At 46.0% G+C, this 18,726-nt stretch overlaps 1 protein-coding gene across 1 annotated transcript in view; it reads right to left on the bottom strand.

Annotated features, from left to right (window-relative positions):
• TAF1B (TATA-box binding protein associated factor, RNA polymerase I subunit B) overlaps positions 1-1,811 on the bottom strand; it is a 133,080-nt gene extending 131,269 nt beyond the window's left edge. The window contains exon 1 of the mRNA XM_075598345.1: positions 1,598-1,811. The gene's annotated coding sequence lies outside the window, so the exon portion shown is untranslated. The remainder of the gene's footprint in view (positions 1-1,597) is intronic.
• Between the last annotated feature and the right edge of the window lie 16,915 nt (positions 1,812-18,726).

The raw sequence follows: 18,726 nt of genomic DNA, 5'->3' as shown, positions 1-18,726 counted from the left end.
GCTTGAGGAGGCAGAGAAATTATTTTTTTCTGCGCGATGGCGCGTCAGATGACCAGGTATGAGCCAATGACAGAACAGCAGTCACAAACACCAATCAGATGGAGCTGAGGCTGACGTCACGCCTCACTCCAGTCAGTGACACACACCCTCCTGTCTGTGACACACACCCCCCTGCTCCCCCCTCCCATGTGAGCACGCAGTGAGCAGGACACCCATTCGCTTCTACTCGGGCAGTGACGTAACGCCTCGTGAGTGCGCGTCTCCTCAACCTGACCGCAGCCCTAAGCCGAGCTCATGGTGGCGGCGTCGCTACGTGCGCGTGCTTGCATTCGCGCACTTCCGGGACTCTTTTCTGTTTGCCTATGATAGTTCCTCAAAATGTCGTCGACGCTGCTACATTTTGCAGTGACAACTCAAATTGAGATTTCGAGCTGCAGTCGCGTGACGTCAGCGTCACGAGTTGGTTCAGCCAATGAGAGCGAACCAGTGCCGTGACGCGTTCGCCACGCCCCTATCGCCTCCCCAATCTCCTGCAACCTAGTGCACACATCGCTGGGGCTGCAGGAGTGCGCGCTGTGGCGCACACATTAGCACACGCCCATGCCACTACCATGAGCACGTGAGGAGACGCGCGTTCAAGCGGCTTGACGTCACGATCTGCCTGAGCAGGAGCGATTGGGTTTCCTGCTCTCTACGTGTTCAATTGCGCGCGGGGGGGAGGTGGGGCGCGTGTCACCACAGCCTCAGCTCCACCAATTGGTGTTTGTGGCTGCTGTCCTGTCATTGGCTCTTACCTGGTCATGTGACGTGCTATTGCGCAGAAAAAAAAAATTCTGTCTCCTCAAGCAGTTGGTGCAAGCACACATGCATGCGCGCAACAGCACTTTGGACGCATCCATCAGGAAGAAGGTATTTAAATGCGCCAAGCCCGGGTGCGTCTCTACACCCTGGCTGTGCTGGCGCTCAAGCGTCGTGACATCATGTGTTCTGCTTGGCTGTGCTTTTCCTGGCCAGCTAGTTGCGCGCGTATGGGGGCGTGTCCATGTCGTCACGGTACTTGTTCGCTCCCCATTGGGCAAACCGCCCAAAACGTTACGCATCAGCGAGCGGCTTAAACAAATTTGCTTGCCTCTGCAAGCAGCTGAGCGCCGTGCATGGGCATGCGCTCTCTCACGCTGGACATGTACATTGCAGCGAGCACACACACACACACACACATATATATATATTCACACACACACACATTCCAGATTTGCTTACTTTGTAAATTATCCACATTAAGGTGAAAATTTGAATAACAGAAGAAATGCAATTTACCCAACACATTACTTAACGCTAGCAAAGCATAAACCCTGTACATATTATCTAACAATAGTTAAGCATACTTATATGAATAAATGACCAGCTGAGAGCTGCTGACAATATTCATGCTATGGTATTAACATGCCTGGGCATGTCCCAGTGCACAGGCAGTGACACACAGCTCCCTCTGCACTACAGAGTGCATGCAAGGAGGCCGTGGTGAAGCGCGTGACGTTATCACGCTCACCCTGCTCCGACGTCACTTTGCCCGCCAGTAGCAAACCTACGCACTCACCGTGTCTTCCTCGTCCATCCTTATCACACAAGCACCCGGTATACTGCTTCAATACACACTGGAAGGTGTAATCTTTACCTATGTATGTTGAACACTAAGCCCTTTGTCAAGCATGGTGACTCAATTAAAAAGCTGACGTTAACATACATAAACGCACTGTGGAGACAGCACCTATGTGTTCAGTGACATCGTCTAATGACTACGGAGCGTTCATCAGGCCAAAAATACCCCACCAAAGCAACAATAGATTCCTCATAACATCCAAACAGTGCCACCCAGAGGGGAAAAATATATGCAATGCTAGTATGTATCCTGAATAGTAAAGCATATAAACCATAAGAGCAAGGGGACACAATACAGACAGTGCAAAAAAGTGCTGAAATGTATTAACTAGATTATAATAGCATATTGTATGCAATAATATATAAATACATTTGTCTATTCAATGTATCAACGTGTCAGATTAAATATCTATTGTACAATGTGTTATTAAATGATAAATACAGCTATATGGCAAATCTATAGCTTCCATAATACATAATAATCACAAATACCAACAGTGTATACATATATAAAACAAAGAAACAAAACAAACCATATTATTATTATTATTTACAAATCTATCACAATGAATAGGCCTGCGGCCATTGTGCACGTGACAGAGCTCAAGGAGGCGCCTGTCGCCTGAGCAATCTCTGGACTCCGTTGACGCGCGCGACAGAGAGGCGTGGCCGTGACGTCACCAGGCTGGTTCGCCCTCGGGTCAAACGGCTCACGTGACAAGGCCCTAGCGCGAAAAATCTAATGGGGTTGTCTCTTCCAAATCCTGCCGCGTCATCGCGCTGCCGCATGCAGTATGGCCTGACTGGTGCACTTACATGAATTTGTTCATGCCGCGTGCGCAGTTGCGTGCACTATGGCCGCAGCCTAAAGCAGCATTGCTGGAGGCACTATTTCTTTCTTTGTTTTGTTTTAATATATGCAACATTTGATTACTTTTAATGAAAACTAATTACCTACGCTGCCGATAGATCTGTTCGCCTGTGATCAATCAGCAAATATCCTGCTCCCTGGGTTTACCTAATGGTCGCCTTTCAATCAATTATTCAGTCAAAGGATTGCAACAACTACAATATAACCTTACATTTAGAGTTTCCAGGTGGCGTCTCCAAAAATCCTGGACACAATGGTGAAAGGTGCAACGCGCTTGAGATTCACACACACACACACACCTCACTGCTCCATGCTGTTTCCTCCTCTCCTTGGCCCCACCCCCGAGGCTCCTGACTCCTGATTGGCTGCATTACCCAGCAGCAGCAAATCAGGATGGAGGAAGCTGCCCAGCACCCGCCCTGCTCTCTTCCTGCTCGGGGAAATCCCACACACCTCCTAAGCCATCAGGTCACTATGTCCAGAGAGGTAATACCAGACACATACATGTATTACCTCTAATTTTTTACTGGACAGAGTGTCCAATACTGGACACCTGGCAACCCTTCACATTTCTAAGAGTAGCATTGTCTATTTTTACAGCTTTCAACTCAGTCCCAGTCTCCTGCTGGGAACACTGCAACATTTTCCTGTTTGTGAAAATTTGTCGCCAAAGCTCTTGCACTGCTGGGCTCAAAAAGAGATGTGCCAGAGCCTGCTATAGCAACCAAAGGAAAAGATGCTCAGTACATTAAAGCTTATTAAAATGACATTAAGAGTTGATGGGGAGAATGCTCTCCAGTCCCCTCCCCCACCTTTGGAAAGACAGTTTAAATGGTTGACAAACAATAAACTGCATGCAGTGACTGACAGTGTATTGTAAAAACAGATGAATACCAAGAGATGGGCGAGCTTTTCTGCAGCCAACCCTGTGTATGAATAATACGGACTGCCAATTAAAATGTGAAAAGATACGGAGGCGCATGCGCGACGGATGACTGGATGGTCGGGTGAGCAGTTAGCTCCGTCCACAGCCGGCGATTAAATAAATAAATAAATAAAGCATTAAAAACTCAGCGACGCACACCAAACTTAGACCCAAACAGACCCTAAAGTGCAACGATGTCGAGGGCGACGAGATCGAAGAGAACCTCTGCGGTTCTCACAGATTATTTTGCAAAGGGAGACTCGGCGCGCGCCAAAAGCCACGAGGGGCCCACGAGAAGCGGCACCGAGTCGGAGGAGGAGGACAGGGAAGACAGCGGCAGGGAGTACCAAGTCATGCGACGGAGAGACATGAGAGAATTCTGTCTGGATATTAAAAGATGCTTCCAATCTGAACTGGCGGCATTAAGGGCTGATATAAGTGGCATTGGGGTGAGAACAGACTCCCTGGAAAAGAAGCTTATTCCACCATCAAGGCTCTGCACAGAACAGACAAACAACTGGCCCAGGTGAAGGATACTGTGAGGGACCTTATGGACAGACAAGAGGACTCTGATAACCGTGATCGCAGGAATAATGTGAGGATCAGGGGGGTGCCTGAAGACGAGACCGATCCGGAAGACTTCATGAGCAGATGGCTTACACAGCTAATGCCTGACAGGGCAGAGCAGGACACGCACCTAGACCAATGTCATAGGGCCCTGAGGTCACGGCCACAACAAGGGGGACCCCCCCCCCCACGAGACATCATAGCGCGGTTCCACTTCTTTAAAGTGAAAGAATACTTTTGCCAAATGACCCGAAACGATGTTGAATTCGAGGGCCATAAACTACAAGTGTTTCAAGACATCTCGCCCACCACCCTGCTCAAGCGGAGGCAACTTACCCCCATCACTAAGGTGCTCCGAGACGAGGGTATCAGATATAGGTGGCTATATCCGTTCGGGCTGCTAGTAACACGAAATGGTGCCTCTATTACCCTAAGGCGACTGAAGGATGGCGAGAGCTTCCTAACCAAATTGGGGCTCCAAGAAAAGATACCCGAGGAAGCAAGGGAGGGAGACTGGCCCCTGACCCAGCCTGGAGGGAGGCTAGAAAAAAATGACAAAAATCAACAGCCATGGAGCCCGAAGTGAAAAAGGTCCGCGATCTACAGAAGGATGTTCATCTTACCTGTTCCTGTCCATGTCTTCGGAGCTCTACGGTTTTGAGCCTGAGTTGGGACCTGTTGTACCCTCGTGTGATGCCGCCCCACGCTACCTCTGGATCCTAGCAGCGCTCCTCCGGGACTGGCGGCCATCTTGGATCGGCTCCGGCTGCTCAATGAGCTCGAGGTGGGGCCGAATGACGTAGAGAAGGAGGATGTGACGTCAGATCCCGCGAGACCTTCAGGAGACAGACGACCAGCCACATCCAAGATGGCGACGGGAAGCGACCGGATGGGGAGGCGAGACTTAGAAGCCCACAGGAAGAGCCGAAAAGAGCTTTACAAGCAATACCGGAGGGGGGAGGAGGGGGAAAGATTGCCTGCAAAGGGACGGCTCCGGGGGTACAGTATATTGTGAAAAAGCGGGTAATAATTAATAAAAATAACCCAACAAACAGAAAACTTAAAGAAAAAGCAAGGTCAAGAGGGGAAGGCCACATCAAGGAGATTGAAGGGGAGATCAAGCAGGAAGACGGGGCAGGGGGGAATAGCTAGGTGACGGGGGGTGAGGGGGTAAGGACACGTCGATAGCTGTAAGACCAACAGGATATAGAAAGGAAAGACCCAGATAGGGAGGTCAGAAGCAGGAAGATGGGTATATAAGACATGGATACGGGGAGGGGGATTATATCTGGAGTAGAGGGTCATCGGGGCCACAGCAACAATGAGGACCAGAGGAGGGCAAGGTGCATTATACGGGGGTAAAGAACAACAATTAGTTGCAGAGGGTGCGGGTTTTGGGGGGTTTGGATTATTGAGGTTTGGAGAGGGGGGGGGGAGTTCGGGGATAAATATGTGACTAAAGAGAGACTCCCCACAGTTATTCCCTAAGTTCCAGTCATCAAGAGGGGTTTTTTCTTTTGGTGTTCTTATTATTCAGAGTTAAGTTCGAGTTGAGGCTGTAGGTATTAAGATTTCGGCACACAGAGGCCGGCCAGGACTCGGATCGGGGCGGATGCCCAGGATTTCGAGAAAGTCCTTGGGAGAGGGAGGAGTGGAGCGACCCAGTTGGAGGGAGGAGTTACAGTGGGGGCTCCGCTCAATTCCCATAACCCAAAGGCAAGGGAGGGGCAGTTGTCTCGGACCATTGGCACCTCTCCCACGTTATGTTTTCCTTATGTGTCCCATGTTCCTTTTGTATCGTCCCCACCCCTCGTCCTGCCTAGGTGAAGAAACGCAGACGCTGAGCAAACTGCTGTTCACTGCAGAGGAGCAGGGGCTCTCCGGCAAAGAGCTGACATTCAAGGTAGCGCCGCGACTGAAGAGAGGTTGGAACACAAGTACAACATATCTCTAACCTTTATCTCACACAATGCCAAAGGGCTGAACTGTCCCCGCAAGAGGAAGGTAGCACTCACTGACTACAAGAGAAAGGGGGCCGATATTGTGTTAATTCAGGAAACACATTTTAGCACCACGAGCTTCCCAAAATTCTTTGATAAACAATTTAAACAAGTATTTCTATCCTCTGCAAAGGAAAAGAAACGAGATGTTGCTATATTGATACACAACAGGGTGGGGCTGGTGGTGGACGTTGTGAAAAAGGACAAAGAGGGCAGGTTTCTTATGCTTACGGGATCCATAAATCAGCAACCAATAATGATTGCTACAGTATACAGTATGCGCCAAATGGACACGACCCGGCCTTCTTCACAACAATATTCACAACCATCCAAAAACACAGTAGAGGGGCCCTGATAGTAGGAGGTGACTTCAACACAGTACTGAACGCAGCCCTAGACAGATCAGGACCCCCCAGGTCTAGAACAACGTCTAGACCCACGGCTCTAAAAAAAGGGCTAAGGGACTTGCAGTTGGTTGATGTCTGGAGGGATTTACACCTGGTAGATAGAAACTATACTTTCTATTCACATCCCCATGATTCATTTAGCAGAATCGATTACTTCTTTGTCTCTAGTAGACTGGTCCCAAAGATCGCCCACTCTGGGATACACGATATTTCGTGGTCGGATGACGCACCCATAGAGCTACGGTGCACACAGATAGGGTTGGACAGACCGGGAGCAAACTGGAAATTGAATGAATCCCTATTAAAAATCCCTGAACTAATGGAGCAGATTAAAGAGGAAATCAAACAATTCTTTAACGAAAATGAAGGTAGCGTTCGCTCACATACAACACTCTGGGAGGCACATAAAGCAAAATTAAGAGGGGTATTGATTAGTTTAGCGGCCCAAAAAAAAGAGAGAGCAGCGCAAAAATCATACAGGGGCAGAGGGACCTAAAGAGCTTATGGGACCAACAAAAGAGGTCCCCGAATTCGGCCAACCTCAAACAAATCAGGGATGCCCAAGTTAAGTTAAATCTACTCCTCACTTCCCATGCGGAGAAATCGTTAAGTTGGTCTAAGAAAAGATTCTTTGATAAAGCAAACAAGCCAGAGACCTTGCTGGCCAATCTGCTCAATCCCAAAACAAAAAATTACAACATTCAGGCCTTACGTCTACAATCAGGAGCAATAACAGCTAACCCTAAAAATATTGTGGGGGAGTTTAAGAACTTCTATGAGAAATTGTATGATGGGGGGAAAGGTTATTTGATCCTCCGGGATGACAAAGGCCCTGAATGATTTCTTAAAGGGCTCGAATCTGCCGAATCTTAGTGAGATTGATAGAGAAGTAATGGGTAGTGACTTTACAATGGAGGAATTAACGGAGGTTATCAAAACTCTGAAACCCTCTAAAGCCCCGGGTCCCGACGGATTCTCGAACCTCTATTACAAAAAATACAGGAAACAGCTGGCCCCATACCTCCTCCACATGTTCAATCAAGTCCTAGGAGGCACCCCTTTCCCCCAACACATGCTCCAAGCGTCCATCTCTGTAATACATAAGCAGGATAAGGACCCACAGGACTGTAGAAGTTACAGGCCAATATCCCTGATTAATTCAGACATAAAAATTAACGCTAAATTACTGGCCAACCGATTGGGTCTCATCCTACCCAGACTGGTGCACCCAGATCAAGTCGGGTTTATCCCGGGTCGGCAGTCATCTGATAACACCCGAAGAATCATTGATCTATTAGAAATAGCCATATCACGTTCAATACCAGTTATGGCGCTCAGTCTGGATGCAGAAAAAGCATTCGACAGTATAGACTGGCTTTATTTGGAGGCCACGCTTGGAGCATTTGGGTTAGGAGAAAGGGTGATCATTCTATATTCGCTCTCTATTCGGCTCCGTCGGCCAGAGTTACCCACCAGGGATTTGCTTCAGATCCCTTTCAAATTAAAAGCGGAACGAGGCAGGGTTGCCCGCTCTCCCCCCTCCTCTTTGCACTGTGTATGGAGCCATTGGCTGCTCAGATATGGGATAGCAAAGACATCACAGGTATTGACATTGGAAGCTAGACGCATAAAGTGGCACTATATGCGGATGATGTAGTCCTGACAATATCAAGACCCCTTACCTCTCTGCCGAATTTATTCGATTTGTTGGGAAGATTCAATCGGGTTTCTGGTTTCAAAATTAATCAGGCAAAATCGGAAGTCTTGAGCATCAACCTACCCAAACATATAGAGAAGCTGATTGCCTTAAACTTCAACTTCAACTGGCAATCACAGCAAATTAAATATCTGGGTGTTAATGTCACTAAGACATCCAATATGTTATACCAGGCAAATTACCCCAAATTGATGCATACCCTGAGAGGGGACATTAGGAGATGGGTCACTTATAAAATTTCGTGGATAGGGAAGATCCACTGTATTAAGATGAATCTGCTGCCACGCCTCTTATACCTCTACCAGACCCTACCAGTGCCGTTAAGAGTGAAGGAGTCCATCTCACTTCAATCTGAAATAAATATCTGGGGAGGAAAGAGAGCGAGGGTAGGCAGGCAGATAATATGTAAGCAGACAGGGGCAGGGGGGTTAGCGGTACCTTGCTTGTTGTCTTATTACAAGGCGGCTCAATTATGCCAAATTGTGCAATGTCACACTAACCTGGACACAAAAACATGGGTGGCTTTAAAAAAAGATCTATGCTCCCCTGTAGAGCTGGAACATCTAATTTGGCTTCCCAAAAAGGTGCGGTTAGGCACCAAAATGCCGCTATCCTCAATGACCAACTCGCTCTCAGTATGGGAGGCCACCAGGCTCAAATGCAAATTGACCCACATATCTTCTGGTATGACCCCCTTGTGGGGTAACCCAATGTTTGCTCCGGGTCGGAACAACGTGGATTTCACTATCTGGAAACACAAAAATATCACCAGACTAGCGGATCTGGAGGGTAGGCGAGGCATACAAACATTTGACCTACTTAAATCCAGCAAAAACATCTCCAATGCCGAGTTTTTTAGATACCTCCAGATCAGAGCATTTTATCAGACGATTCAGCCCCACATCCAATTAACGAATTTCTAAAAGCTCTGTCGATCAGGTACATCCACTAAGGGACTCACATCGCAGATGTACAAAGAAGTGACCGGTTCTAGCGCAACGGTGATGGACAAAACTGGATATATGACTAAGTGGGAGGCTGACCTGGGGGGAACCCTAGAGCTAGAGCACTGAACAAAGATCGTGATGGCAACCTCTAAAAGCTCCATGTGTACGACCTTAAGGGAGAACGCATATAAGGTTATGATGAGATGGTACCACACCCCCACAAAATTATCTAAATTTTTGCCCAGTTACTCCCCATTGTGTCCAAGACAATGCGGACAGCAAGCAGATCTGTTGCACATGCTGTGGTCTTGCCCCAAGATCGCTCCGGTCTGGGACTCGATTAAAGATTGGCTGAATAAGATCATAGGCACACACATCCCGCTAGACCCCTGGCTGTTCCTCCTCAACAGACCACAACACGGTCTCTACAAAGGGGAAAATAAACTGGTGGCGCATTTTGCGATGGCAGTACGAGGGGAGATCGCAACAAAGTGGAAACAAAATGAGATCCCTCTAATTACTAAGATTCGGAATAGAATTTGGTCGGTATGCCAGATGGAGAAATTGACAAGCCTGGTCAACGACACTGGTACAAATTTTCTAAAAGTCTGGCTGCCATGGTTGCTTAAATTGGGTTTATGATACTTATAATTTCAACCTTCAAAATTCTTAGCATCTGCATAATAAAAAAACATCCAGAAAACGTCCTTTCACATTAGGAGAGTAAAATACTGATTTGTTTTCTAAGGGGTGTATGACAATCATCACTTTCAGTGTTACAACCTTTAATTTCAATCCAATCACTCGTTTTCTATCTCTCATCTCCTTTATTTATAAAGAAAATAAAGACGAAAAGGACTTTGTACTTTACCTGAGGGCCGTGGCTGTTGTGGATCCTGGATTTGTTCGAGATCTTCCTGAGACCCCGGGAATCGGAGGGTGAAGACATCTAAAGGTAAGAAAAACCATTGAATGTATGTTATTTTTATTTTGCAGGTTTTTTCGTTGTATTTTTTTTTTTCATTACCCATTGATATGCAAAGTATTTATGTATGCCCCTTTAGGGCTATACATACATACATACATACATACAGTACAGTGACAAGCAATGCTTTTTTTTGTAAATGCTTGCTTTTATTTCTTTTAAATGTATTTTGGTTCTTTGCTTTTACTAATTTTGACTTTTTTTGTATTTAGATTTTTAATGATAGGAACTTTTGTGGTGTTTTCAATTGTTTATTTCTGTTACTTTTTTGTTTGATTTTTAATAATGGTGTGTATTTGGAGTTTTCTTTGGAGTTTTCTTTTATTAATTGATGTTTTTTTGGTGCTTGGATTTTTAATTCTGCTGCGTATTTGGTTATTGCTTTGTTGATTTCTGGTATTTGTGTTAACTCTTTTATTGTTTATTTGGTGATTGTTTTGATTACATTTGATATTGTTGGTGGTAGTTTTTGTTTTTTAGGTTGATCATTGACTGTGATAGTGTTAAATCATGCCCATATTATATGGGCATGCTTTAACACTGTGCCAATTAATTGGTTTATTGGCATTTGAAATGGTTTTATTTTATTTTTTGTAATGTGTTTTATTTTGGGCCTGTGTATTTTTTTAGCTTCACCATTTATTGCTATAGTGGCAAATCATGCCCATATTATACGGGCATGATGTAAAACTGTACCAATCACTGGGTGGAGGGTGGGGTAGTTAGGCCTCCTGGGTGGGTAGAGGGGGAGGTGGGTTAACCCCTTAATTACTATAGTGGTTACCAAACGCTAAGGTGATTAAGGGGTTGTGGGCCATTAGTTAGTATTTTTTTATTTTACTGTTGATGCTCACGGATGACAAGAACGGTGATGAGGATGTGGATGGCCTTCATCATGGCAGGCTGGCAGGGGTAAGTGCAAGTTTTGAATACTTTATTTCTGCTGGCTGGTTAGTGTTTTATTTTAAATTGACAAATGCACTATTATCTATAACTGGATAATAGTAATTTTGCCCATTAGTGTACAGTATGTATTGGGGGGTGTATTTATTTGAATGTATTGCATTTTTTTTATGCATAGGATTGATACCACAGGCCAGCGGGGACCACCCGAGGATCCCCCAGACACCTGCAGGAACCACCCGAAGACCCCCGCCGTCCTCTGGTATCAATCCTGGGCAGAAAAAAATAAAAAATGCTTTTATGTGTGTTAGGGGAGTGTAGGGGTTGTTGGGGGCACAGGGGTGGGTTGTGTATTGGTGGGTAGTACATATTGTAATGTTTATTGGGGGCAGACCTTCTGCCCCCAATAAACCTGCTATTGTCCTTAACCCCTTCATTGCCTTCACAGCTAGCCGCTATGGTAATGAAGCTGCTTTAATGTAATTTTTAATAATAGTGTGCGGGAGCAGGGGGTCTCCTGAGCTGAACCACTTTGGTTTCTGCCTCAGGGACCCCCTGCTTCCCGAGTTACAGGCCCTGGTATGGGGCATCAGTTGCTGGCATCGCCGCCATTTTTAAATCGTCCGCGTCACATGTCCGTGGGATTTAAATACTGGAGGTGATACCGGCACCCCATACCAGGGCCAATAACTCGGGAAGCACAGGGTCCCCGAGGCTGACATCAATGTGGTTCAGCTCAGGAGACCCCCTGCTCCCGCACACTATTAATAAAAATGAAACTAAAGCTGCTTCATTACCATAGCGGTTAGCCGCTACAGTAATTATTATTTTTTTATTGTTATTGGGATTTTGATAATAGTGTACGTGAGCCGGGGGGTCTCCTGAGTGGCAATGAACAAGAGACCACAAAGTCTCCACTAGTGCTCAAAAACCACTAACAGCACAGACATTCATATAGTATCAAGTGCTGTCTAAACCAGAGCAAGATAGTCATAGGTTGCATGTGAGTACATTGGTGTTAGTGCAGATCTTGATACATATACACAGCACACATAGGTAGTCAATTCTCAGTCCTGTTGGCAATGTTAGCCCAATGATATAGTCCAAGAGACCAGTTGATAAAGCAATGATGATAGTGGAAAAATACTCACTGAATGTGACCATCAGTATAGGCTCCAGGTCGCGTGCCTCTCCTGCAGCAGTGTGAAACACAAGAGGTTCCTAATTGATCCAGCTGGATACCAGGAACCAGAAGAGCACAGCAGCAAAAATGGGGACCAAACAATTAAGTGCTATTAAAGCAAGGTAATTTTAATCCATGAGGGAAGTACACAGAAACATACAGGTGGGCCAAGTGATCCTCTAACGCGTTTCAAGCTTGTGCAGCGCTTTGTCAAAGAGTAATACACTTAGAAATTCATTTACCAGATATAGCCGTCAAGATGTCCCGCCCCCCCCCCCCCCGGGTCACGACATCGCAACCAATCCCTGCGAGGTGCACCGACGTGCCCGGATGTACAGAAGAGATGGAGGGACGGTGTAAGAGGGAGAAGGGAATAACACCACTGCATTGCGAGACGCTCCACCCCCAGCAACACGCCCCCACCGTCATAAACCAAGGACCTAGAAGAGATACCCGGATGTATGACATAGGTGAAGGGGGAGAAAAACGCCCCGCAAGACGCAGACAGCCCTAAGCCCACAATCGCGGTTTGTTCCTGACTGAGAAGTGGAGCGGTCGCATTGGGAGCTGTCATCCAAGGAGAAGGGTTGAAGTGCGCCCAAAGTCACTTCTTGTTTACTTACCAGCGGGGAAAGTGTGAGTGTGTTACCATTCCCGTCTGTGTTTCTGTCATCTTAAGTAAATGATAATGCACTATACTCTCTGCATTTGTGTTCTTTTCTTCATATGAGGGTCTACAAAGAGTCTGCTGATCTGGAGAATCCTCTACTTGGAGTTACAGTATTATGTAGTTTTCAGTGTTAATCAACACTGGGATCATTTGCACATATTAACTGTTTTATCACTTTGCTCCACAAACACTGTTTTGTTTAGGTTATCTTAATTTGCGGTTTTGGGGAAAACCGCGGGTGTTTAGGCTGCAGCTTGATTATATCACATTATTTGTTTCGCTTTATTATAGTTTTTTCACCGAATCCAAAACTGGACTGCAGTTTCCTATAGGGGGGGATATTTGAAAAGGAAATTAGTGAGAGAAATTAAAATACCTCTTTTAACAATTCATAGGTGATCTGTTCCCATTGGTTTGCCCTTCCTTGAAGCAAACAGGAAGTAGTAAAAGGCAAGAGAGAGTTTACCAGATGTAATTCTACCCCTGCAATTGCCCGAGAGGAGGGTATAAAAAACAGACTGCCTTAGAAAAGGGCAGTCTGAATGTATCTCTAATTCCCCCTTTGATCTCCAAGAAGGACTTTGTTTTTTTTTACCAAGTTTTACTGTGTATAGAAAATGTGTGCCAAATAGGTGGGAATTGGGAAAAAAAAATACAATTCTGTAGCTTTTGCAGAGTGGTAAGCCTGCCAGAGAAACAAAACACATGACTGACAGGAAACCAAAACAGCCAAATGTTTGCTTTAAGTATGATTTTATTTGTTTCAGGAAGGGGAATGCGTTTGTTTTCAAAACGTTGTATTTTTGCTAACTAACTAATTTATACTTTTAAGAGCAGGCATCACATGGTTTCCTTCATCCTCTGCACAGTTGTACTCAAAGTAGAAGAAAGCATAGAACAATACAGATGCAGCGGCCATTATTCGATCATTTCTCGGCACCGTTTTCGTAAAGTCTGCTATATTCCACATGGCATTCACACATTAATCTTCCGTTAAGGCTGTCAATTACATGCATGTTTACTGTTGTGGATTTTCCATGATTAATGTGATTGTGATTTGTTTGGGTGCTGTTCTGCGTATTTCTGCCAGATGGCAAAAGTGAATCCCTTTGCACAGGGCAACGAGTGAGTTATGTGTAGTCAATTTGCAGGTGTTTAAAAACTAGATAAAAAGAGTGGCCACAACAGTCATTCATTGTAAATTGACCTTGCTCGCTAAATTAGTTATCAAATTTCGGCGTTTCATAATTAAAATCTCCACAGTATACACAATGCTTATCCCGTTATTGTACATTGCTATCCCTGCAGTTGCTGAAGGGACATCATGTCAAGTCATGTCAAGTCAAACCACAATGTAGTTACGCATTTCTCATATTTTCTGCAATTAATGCTGGAACAGATAAGAAGGCGACTTTAGCAGAAATTTCCAACTATATAATTGAAAAATATGAATTCTTCACATTTTCACCGAACCAACGTGGCTGGAAGCATTCGATAAGGCAAGCATTAACTAATGATGATTGTTTTTTTCACACAGCCCCTCCTCTGGGAGATACCTGTACAAGAGGATATTGGTCTGTGCTCCCAGCTTTTGCTGGTATGTTTGCTCATGGCGACTGCAAAAGAAGAAAGGTCAGGTTTCATCCATTTAAGTGTAACGGTTTTTCTGTACCCTCCTGACCCACCCAATGTCAGATTGGCCCCTGTGGTCTAACCAGTCCCCATTACATGGATGTGTCTGGTGGTGCACCTGCTGGCTACAGGACTCCTGAGTCTCCCGCATGATGTTGGTATGGGGATATCAGCAAGACAGGCACTGAGGTAGTGTGCTTGAGTCCTACCTACTTCCAGTGCAGCGCCTCCACCTCATCAGGATCTCTGCATCCGCAGGGAGATGGTTCTGATGAGGAACTCCTTCCAGGTGCCTTCCTCTGCTGAGTAACTCCACACTCACACATGAGGGTTTTAATGAATAAGGGCATCTTTATTGTCAGGGTAGGCAACTGCCCCTCGCAGCGGTCAGCTTAGCCGCACATCTCTCTGCTGCACTCCATCTGGAAGGTTCTTCCTTCTCCTAATGGAGTTGCTTTCCACCTCTCCCCTCAGGAAGATTCACCAGCTTGTCTCTCTTGAGCTGCACAGACTCACAGCTATTGTATCACACACTGCAACACTGTTGCAGACCTCCACATGACTCTCCTGAACAGAGTCAGAACACCAACTGAACTGCTAACTTTAGGCAGTGCTATGTCTTATATCACCTCCAGAAAACAGACACCCTCTGTGTCACTAATCATGGACACAAAGCATGTTGTCACTTCCTTTGGGACATATGACACCTCACCAGGGGTTGAGGGCAAACCTCCATGATTGTTACTGGCAACCCTGCATACTTACCAGGATTACTGCCAGCATGAAAGAGATATGTACACCAATTTTACACATGGCTACATAAGATTCGTACAGAACCTGTACGTACTTCCCGACCCTGCAGTGCACAGGTACCCAAACCGGCTTCCCAATACTATTGCAATAACGGGCCGACCGTGACTGAAACCCTGTTGAGCAGCAATCCTTGCTACCTGGCCCCGTCTGATTACCAGCTTCAGCAGGCACCTGTCAACTATAATGCTGATTACATGAGTGATCCCGGCTGTTACGCACAATGCCGTACACCCCTGACATTGGGTCATCTCCACCCGGCTGGCAAAGTATATAATGAAGATAAAGATAATGCAGACTACAGGAGTGACCCCAGCTTGTACGCACAATACACCTCTGACATTGGCTCATCTCCACCCAATTCACACAGTTTATAATGAAGGTAAATATAATGTACTATACAGTATTAACTTTAATTCCCCTGGGAGGCGCTAGATTTTCTGGGGACGCGCAGCAGTTATAGAGGTCCCACGCTCTCCCCCAGGCATTTAAATTAAATGCCGGGTGATCGCACAAAGCCTCCATAATACACTTACAGTACCTTCCATTCCAGCGACGCGTCATCATGGTAACCCGGCGTCAAATTACCATGGTGACGTCACATGACCCTTCGTGTTATTTGATGCCGGGGCCGAGCAAGGGGGGTGGTGTGAGGCGCTGAGGAGAGCAGCCTGGTATAGTGTAATGTATGCCTGCCATAGCCTGTCCATACTTGTACACATGCACACTAGAGCGTGACTTGACGCATGCTCCACTACCGGAATTTATAGCATAATTTTTTTTCCAGAAACGAACCATTGAAATCGAGCGTCAAAAGATAAGGATGAAGTTCGATGGACCTCTAATATCACTTTTTTAAAACATTGCCTTTTTTACTTTTATACTGCACCGACACACTTTATTCGAGCAAATGCCCGATTTCTACCTGGCAGATACTTGGAATCCGCCGCTGCTCACCTCTCGCATGCTGCGTTGCGTTTGCCTTCCCAGCCACGGTTCATGCCTGGCTGACGGGGGATCTGATCTGTTAAATGATAACCAGAAGAATTTACTAGGCGGCAATGTTTCGTTTGTCCACCAGATGGCATAAACTCATGATAACCAGAAGAATTTACTAGGCGGCAATGTTTCGTTTGTCCACCAGATGGCATAAACTCATGACTTAAGTAATGTGTGGACTTTGCAAGTTTTTTCGTTTACTGTACCAAAAAAGATACTTTATCCCATTACAGTATGCTACAGTATTGTAACTTGTCCTTGAGACTGAAGGAAGAGTTGCAAAAAATGTATCAATTTAGTTGTTCAAATTTATCAGTATTTTATCGAAAATTATGACTTTTACAGATTTTCGCCAACTCCTCATTTGTGGAAGCGCGCAATAAGGAAAAGGTTATGTAGTGACCCCTGTTTTCACCGTATTGAGCCCCAATTTGTTGGAGGGTATTGGTGTGTGGCACCGGGTTTTTCCCGTATCTATGATAATGGAGGCGGCAAAAGGCGAAGGGTCGTGTTAAAACGAAATAAGAAGCGACAGTCCCTGCCAAGCAATGCGCCAGAACCAGAACCAGAACCAGCAGCAGCACCAGCTTATCATGATGCCCTCGCCATCGGTGACAACCCTGAGATGGATTTCGCAGCCAGTTTTGATGAAGCTTGCATGTACCTAAGCGATTTCCCGCTGACTACAGGTGGGCTAGTCCCTCTGCAAACTATCGACGTGGGTGATGATGAAAGCTGGACTGGAAGTGGGCCGGCGCCGGCGCAAGCTGAATGGGAAATTCAGTAATACAGTATGGTGAGTACTATTATTTTGGTGGGGCTGGCTGGGTACTTCTTTAGGGGGCTGACCATTACTGTACATTAAAACTTTTCATTTTGTTTTTCCTCAGAAAAGAAAACGGCTAATGGGGGGATTTCGATGGATAATATTGTGCTGTACAGTACAGTATGCTGATGTTTTCCAGCCGAACAGTATACTGTGTAATAAACCCGAATAAATAAAACTATGCATTTATTCTACAGTACATGTTCAGTAAATTACTGCACATACTGTACTGGGGGCGAGATGTGTTTGCAGCAGAGAGAGATTTAATAATATTGTACAGTGAGCAGGGGGCTCCCTGAGCCAGAAATTAATGCTCAGGGAAACCCCCCCCCCCTGCTCCTGATCAATATTATTAAAAAAATCCACACAGCAGCCGCCAAAAAATAAATAAATAAATGACAATAAATACATTTGAAATACATTTTTATTGATAGTATACATGTGCAGGGGGTCTCCGGAGCTGAAGCGCACAGGTTTCAGGTCTGGGGACCCCGTGCCCCCCGAGATACAGGCCCCTTTAGGGGGTGCCGGTATCCCTCTGCTCTGCTTGGTTTACAGGCCGCGATCACGTGATCGGGACCTTTAAACGCAGAGCACTCAGCACTCAGAAACACAGGCCAGGCAGATTTAACACACACACACAATAGGGGGAGGTTTTTTAACATAGCTTGAATGGAAGCTTAACGCACACACACAATAGGGGGATAGGGGGAGGGGGTTTTACATAGATTAGAGAGAAGGCAGGGCGTTTTAAAAGCGAGAATAGGGGGAGGGGGTTTTACATAGATTAGAGAGAAGGCAGGGAGTTTTAACACAGACGTGAAAAATATGTATTGAATGTATTAATTGTTTATTATGCCTTAACCCCTTCATTGCCTTAGCGGCTATCCGCTATGGTAATGACGCAGCATTTTCCGTATTTTTAATAATATTGATCAGGAGCAGGGGGGGGGGGGGTTCCCTGAGCATTAATTTCTGGCTCAGGGAACCCCCTGCTCACTTTACAATATTATTAAAATAATGCTTCTTTACCATAGCGCATAGACGCTAAGGTAAAGAACGAGTGTTTATTTATACTGTATATTGTATGTGTTTTATTGATAGTGTACATGTGCAGAGGGTCTCCAGAGCAGAAGCGCACAGGTTTCAGGTCTGGGGACCCCGTGCCCCCCGAGATACAGGCCCCTTTAGGGGGTGCCGGTATCCCTCTGCTCTGCTTGGTTTACAGGCCGCGGTCACGTGATCGGGACCTTTAAACGCAGAGGGATACCGGCACCCCCTAAAGGGGCCTGTATCTCGGGGGGCACGGGGTCCCCAGACCTAAAACCAACGCGGTTCAGCTCTGGAGACCCCCTGCACATCTACACTATCAATAAAAATGTATTTCAAATGTATTTATTGTCATTTATTTATTTTTTGGCGGCTGCTGTGTGGATTTTATTGTTGTGGGTTGCGGGAGGGTGGGTGAATGGGGTATTCGCCCCAACGATGGTTGGGGAGGGCTTGCGGGGGGGGGGGTGGGGTAGCGGGAGGGCTTAACCCCTTCATGACCGTAGCGGTGTTAACTGCTACGGTCGTGAAGGGGTTAAGTGCACCCGCAACCCCCCCCCCTCCCGCAAGTCCTA

The sequence above is a fragment of the Ascaphus truei genome, chromosome 4 (assembly GCF_040206685.1).
Source record: "Ascaphus truei isolate aAscTru1 chromosome 4, aAscTru1.hap1, whole genome shotgun sequence".
NCBI lineage: Eukaryota > Metazoa > Chordata > Amphibia > Anura > Ascaphidae > Ascaphus > Ascaphus truei.
This window is presented reverse-complemented; position numbering and strand designations above follow the sequence as displayed.